This window comes from Leptonychotes weddellii, chromosome 7 (genome assembly GCF_054177405.1).
Source record: "Leptonychotes weddellii isolate Sample4059 chromosome 7, ASM5417740v2, whole genome shotgun sequence".
NCBI classification, from domain to species: domain Eukaryota; kingdom Metazoa; phylum Chordata; class Mammalia; order Carnivora; family Phocidae; genus Leptonychotes; species Leptonychotes weddellii.
This window is the reverse complement of record NC_138375.1, coordinates 104,710,559-104,717,433: the sequence shown is the minus strand read 5'-3', so window position 1 is coordinate 104,717,433 and position 6,875 is coordinate 104,710,559.

The following is a 6,875-nucleotide window of genomic DNA, read 5'->3' as shown; positions in this document are numbered from 1 at the left end:
ATAGCTCTTTTTTATTTCAACCAAATATATTTTCCAAAAGAAAAGCTGGAAAAAAATATTTTCCATTGACTACATACTGAAAGACACAGTACACACTGAGTATAGACTCCTTTGGTTACATATGGTGAAATGCAAACCTTGTCTCATCAATTATTCTTTCCCAGGGGCTTTGAGTAAAGAAATGCAGCACTCTATCTTAGGGGAAGTGACTCCATTCCAGTTTTCCTGAAACATCAATAAAAAAACCCTCTTGTTTGCAGCAAGAGGATGTACCCACTTAAATTAAGTTGATCTGGGGAGACAGATGGACATGTCTAAAACCTGGCCTGCCTGGGGCAAAAGATACATGCAGCCAGAAATGTTGAGAAAACAGCAGGTTAAACGGTAAGATAAGATTTACAAGCTGGGTCAGGTGAGTGCCTAGGTTAACCAAAGACTTGGCAAAGAGAATTGGAGAGTTAGTTGGGATGGAGGGAGGGGAACACTAAAAGTGGTCCGTCATGTGGGTATAATATTGGTATGATCTGAGCCCTGGGAAATCCTACCCTAGCCAGTCTCGTCCTCAACACCCCTTACACCTGTGGTTTTCCTTTTCTCACACTTAAAGTGTTCTTTCCCAGTTCAGGGGGACCAACTCATCCTAGCAAAACTTGCCCACTCGAAGCTAATTTCAAATGATTATCTTGAAGTATGCTTAACTGGTTTCTGGGATGTAGAGGCAATCAGGGGGAGAAACTAAAGTATACACACCTCTCTACTCCTTCATTTCCAAGGGGGAATTAGACAGGTGGTAATTTTGTGACTGTCAAAGGGGAGAAATCAGAAGTCCAGGAAGATACAGGCAGATATTTCTTTTTTTTTTTTTAAGATTTTATTTATTTATTTGACAGAGAGAGACACAGCGAGAGAGGGAAACAAGCAGGGGGGGTGGGGGAGGGAGAAGCAGGCTTCCCGCCGAGCAGGGAGCCCGATGAGGGGGCCTGATGCGGGGGTCCGATGCGGGGGCCCGATGCGGGGCGATCCCAGGACACTGGGATCATGACCTGAGCCAAAAGGAAGACGCTTACTGACTGAGCCACCCAGGTGCCCCACAGGCAGATACTTCTATCTGTCGCCCAACTCTTGGTTTTCCTTTCTAGGGAATGAAAAACAAGTGAGCCCTGAAATTTACTTTATTCTGAAAGGATGGGTGGATAATTACACATAACCTCAGTGGCTGGTGTCAGGGCTGTGCCAGGCATCATAAAGAGCATCAAGTCTTCCCACGTGGCTTTTCTGGGTTCTAAGAGAAACTTCATGTCAGACAATATAGGACTCTCAAGGGTGCATAGGTCAGATTGGAAAGGTCTACTCCTGCTTTCTCTTTCCATCCATTCTAGGGAAGTTCACAATTTCTTCTCCTAGGACCAAAGCACAGACCTTCTCATTGCTCAAAGGATACTGTTATAGTGCCGAATTTTTCCTTACTTCCTTGCCTAGCACCTGAAAATGACCTCCAGACAGTGCTGTCATGAAAAAGCAGGTGCTGAGTGTTAGGGAGCCTTGTTCTCTGTCCCAGCCTTGGTCTCTGCCTGCTCCAGTGACAGAGTATTTCACACAAATTCCTTAAAATAGGCCAAATTTTACCTCTTCTCTCTTTTAAAACTTACATCATTGATACCAGCCTCTCTGTTATGCTTGGTTGAAGTATTTTGTAGCAGGTAAGTAACCTCTGGCCATTAACTATTTGAATGTCTGAAAGGAAAACTCTGTCTAGCTTTCTGAAATCATAATTATTAACAAGCCTCCTTCCTTGTTAGGTGGGCAAAATACCCCTTTTGGTTCTCAAAGATACAATTGGTAGAGAGGATATGCTTCACTGTCTTGCAAGAGAACTCTAGCTACACATGATAAAAACAAAGGCAAGATCAGAGGAAGGTAGAAATGAGAGAAGTAAGGGCATCCGTTACACTGGGGTAGGATTTGGTAGTAGGGGCATGAAGCAGGTGAGAAATCTATCACAGGGATATCTGAGAACAGTGATAATCTTTTCCTTGCAGACAACTTGCCCTGATGCCTAGGTATGTTTCCCCAGGCCTTACATGTTTCTCTCCTCTGACCTCTAAGAAGCCTTGTTCTCACTGCTGTCTACACAGAAGGCAGGGGGCTAATTGGCATCAATCCTCCATCCCTAGACCTTATCTCCTTTGATGGCTGTGCTTTCTTTTTCCACGGACAGTGACCTTTTCTCCTATCCTAGGGTGTTGAGAATTTTATCTATTGGACATAAGGAGTAGCTCATCCAGGAATCCTCCAGACTCAGGACATTTTGCTTGATTACACCTGTGATCAGCAGCAGTCTCATGGAGGAGCCTTGGTAGGTTGAGTGTCTGGGCACTTTCACCTTTGGACTCACAAGAGGCTTCCCATTAGCAGTAGTTGTCAGGGGAACAGGTAGGAGTAGGAGTAGGGGTAGGGGCTCTTTGGATGAGGAGAAGGGAGCATCTCCTGCATACTTCTTCCTTCCCCAGATTGACATCTTCTCTTTGTATTGGCTCACAGACCCAGCATATTCTTTGACTTTTTACCCCTTTGCTCTTTCCTTCTTTCCATTAGCAGAGAAAAGAAGGGGAGTGAGTGGTAGTTCTATTCTAGGATCCAACAACCTAGCAGCTTCATCTCTGGATAGGATTCTGATCCTTCACCCTCAGCATGGACCAATATCTTGCTTAGCCATCCTCTTCAGTCATGCCATGCTTTTCCCCTGGCTGAGACGATCAGCCGAATTTCCCAAACGATATTCCAACTTAGGGTAGGAAATAGTGGCTAGAAAGAGCAGGCACCTTTGGAAAATAGTCTTCTCACAAATTTTACAAACTGGAGGTTCATATCTGTATCAGTCAGTGTCATGCCCAGACGCCAGAGACTACTCTAAATATTTAAGAGAGGTATTTAATGCAGGGAATTGGTTGCAATGCTCTCAAAAGGGTTGAAGGAACAGAAGAGAGAAGAGGGTTACCTAGAAACTAGAAGTTGCTATTGAACCTGGCCTGGAGCCTAGCTTGCTCTTGCAGCACGAGCCAGAGGTGCTGACCTGATGCTGAAACTGGCCCCCGCGGTTGAGCGGTAATGCAAAAGCTTATACTCCTCCTGCTGCTGCTGAATGCACGGCTCCTGCTTCCATTTGCCTGCATACCTCCGAGCTAAGCAGGAACTCAGATTACACTCCTACTGATGTTGCAGACACTTCTTGATGTGCCATCAGTAACAGAAAATAAAATGGCTTTCCTCTTACCTCCTTTTGTGTCAAGGGAACCTGGGAAATATAGTTTGGGGGCTGCCATTTTTTCCAGTTTTATAGAAAAGAGCACTGAAGAGTGGGGATAGAGCTGACAATTAGTAGACAAAAAATCACCAGGGGCTACCCCTACCCCTTGGTTATTCAGTGTTCATTCACTTCTCTTCCACCCTCACACTTCACTCAACAACAATCACAACAATATGGTACTCTTACCTAACACAGTTAGCTACTTTGTATACAAACAGGAATGTTCTCACCCTGGATATCCTGTCATCTAAATACTAAACTATGTAGAAAGAAAGAATGTAAGAAAGAAACAGTATGTAACTGCCACAAGTCATCATTTCTATAAATGGTTGTCAGCTGGTCTTGAGTCTATGGTAATAATTGTAATTCACTCTTCTCCTCACTCCAGGTTCCCTTTGACCTCAAGCAGCACCTCAGCTGGTTAAGATTCTCTACCTGGTGGGGTAATTCAAACTTCCGTACTTCAAGTTCTTAGTCATCCTTTTTGTTGGGTTGCTTTAGTTTTCCATTAGCTGTGTTACTGAACTTAGAAGAAATAAGAGGCACCCTGGAGAATCCACTGGGATCTAGACATAATCCACCCTGTCCCCAGTGTGGAGTAGCATCCTGCTTTCCCTAATAATAGAGATCAAGGCCCCTGCTTTGCTTGTTGTCTCAGTGGCATGAGGATCCTCAAATGGCCAAGTGACGGTGTAATCTTCCAGTTCAATGAAACCATTATGTCATGTGGTGGAAACAATGTCCCTTGGGAATTAAAACCTTTTTAAAAAATCACAGTTTAAATTCATAGGGACAGAAAAACCAAAAAAAATTTTTGAAGATTTTATTTATTTATCTGAGAGAAAGAGACAGAGAGAGAGTGCACAAGAGTGGGGGGAAGGGCAAAGGGCAAGGGAAAAGCAGACTCCCTGATGAACAGGGAGCCCAAAGCAGGACTAGATCCTAGGGCCCTGAGATCATGACCTGAGCCAAAGGCAGACACTTAACCAACTGAGCCACCCAGGCGCCCCCAGAAAAACCAAAATTAGTTAAGTTGGTCATTAACATACTTTTGTCCCTTGCTTTCCAAAGGTGTCTATTCTTGTTACGACTGAAACAACATATTTTGACTGCTTGTTCAAAGTATATGTCACATCCTTAATATTATCTGCTAGGAAGTACTGTAACTAAGTCTTCAGAAGGTCATCTAATGATCTATAGGACTGTTTCTAGGTGATGAAGTGTATCAGAATATCAGTGAATTCCATCAGTGTGGCCCCAATGACTCACTTTGTTTCCTGTGGCATAAATTCACTAGTAGTTGTAGTAGGCTGAATAATGGCACCCCAAGATGTGTACCTACTAATCCCTGGAATTTATTAATGTGTTACGTTATATGGCTAAAGGAATTTTACTCATGTGACTAAGTTACAGATCTTGCGGTAGGGTGCTTATCTTAGATTTTCTGGGTGGTCCCAATGATGTGACCACAAGTGTCCTTATAAGGGGACATACTGGTATAGGAGAGAAGAGGTGATGTAATGATGGAAGAAAAGATTGGAGTGGTATACTTCAAAGATGGAAAAAGAAGCCATAAGGCAAACAATGCAGACAGGCCATTAAATGTTGGCTCCTAAGGCAAAGTTAACAGTCTCCTCTCAGAGATTCCAGAAGGGGCCAGTCCAGCTGACACCTCCAGAATAGTAAGAGAATAAATTTGTGTTGCTTTAAGCCTTTAGTGGGTGGTAATGTGTTATAGCAATAAAAGGAAACAAATACAGCAGCAATGTTATGTGGAATATTAAGATGTCAAATAAAGCATTCACAATGATACCTATAGAAGCACTACATACAGGAGTGAGAAATCCAGTCTCAAAATACCTATCTCTTCTAATGAGGACGAATCACTTACCCTTCTATATTAGGGAAAAGGTCCAATGAAACCAACCTGCCACCAAGTAGCAGTCTGGTTCCCCCTGGAATAATGTTATTACAGGGACTCAGCATCAACTTCTACAGTAGAGTGGATTCTCAGCAGAGGAGTTAGCCAGATCATGCCCTGTGAAATCTATGATGTTGAGCCAAAGTGTAATTTTCACTCCTACAGCCAGAGGCAGCTTTAACCTGACCACACTGAGTTACTGTCAACTAAAAATAACTTCACATCATTTTAAGAAGGAACCAAGAGAATATACAAAAATTATTTTCAATTAATAAATTTTATTTTCAATTAATAAATTTTATTATTTATTAATTGAAAATAAATTTTATTTTATGTACATATTTTGTCACCATAATATATCTGGAATAACAGAATCCATCTATCCCTTGCATTTAACTGGAATTTGTTTTCAGTCTGAAAAAGATTTCATTTAATTTATGGATGTGTAGTTTTGGGGAGACTCTAATAGTAAGAGTTATTTGGGAAAGTTCAGGTAAATAAGCATTTACTGAGCCTCCTGAAGACAAAGATATGGATAAGACATGTCCTCTGCTCTTACGGAACTTTAATGAGAAATACAAATCACACAAACGGTTAACTAGAACATTATGCATGCAGTGCATGCTGAGTGGTATGCACACAGGGCCACCAGAGCGCAAAAGAAGGGTACTGACCCACTTCCTCCACCCATACAAGAATAAAGTAGTGGGAGAGGGGTAGTGAATGAACCGAAGAAAAATGTTTTCCAAGTAAATAGAAGTAGATTTAATGTGTGAGGGAGAAAGGGCAAGGTAACTGCAGTTTAAGCTAGCACCTAGGCAAAGGCTGAATCCCAGCAGGTATATGAGGAAGTAAAAGCTCTTCTTCTATCCTGAAGGCCACGGGTTCCTATCATCTTTGCATTTAAGGGAATTCTTTTTAATGTCAAAAACTGGAATACTTATTATCTGTTAACCGAGAAAACACTCAGACAAAAACTTTGTTTTTAAAGTTAAAAAATATAATAGTGCTTTTAAGTTATTTTTTAAGAATCAAAACCTCAGATAAATACATACGAACACTTTTGCTACTACTTTGTGGGAGCTGTTTCCTTTGTCTACCAAATGCATGGTACATGTAGAGATTAACTGATCTCTTTTATTGTCATTCACATTGAGAGACAATATTTAATGTATGGAGGAAGTAGCATGGTGTCACGGGAGTCAAATAGTTAGGCATTCTCATCCTTCTTTGGCAGTAGGCAATTATTGAACTTCTTGAAGTTCAATATCCTCACCTGGAAAATGGACTAAAAGGTCTTACCTGGATTGATTTTTAAAGGAGTAGATATAAATGACCTTGTGATATAAGGGGAAGGGAGAGATTAGGAAGAAAGAGTGTCCTTATAAGAGAGACAGGAGAAGGCAGTGTGAATCCCAGGTTATAGGATGATGACTAAGGGGATGGTTGAGTCACTGGGAGAGAATGAAAGAAAGGTCTAGTCCCTGAGGGGTCAGAAGGATTGGGTTGCTTATTTGATGATAGTGAATACCCACTCCCTATCAAAAGCAAACTTCACTTACTTAGCAAGTTAGAGCATAATAAGAGTAGAGATAGGAGTACGGGAGCCTATTTTCTAAGCCGCAGAAGAGGAAGGATGAAGGAAGA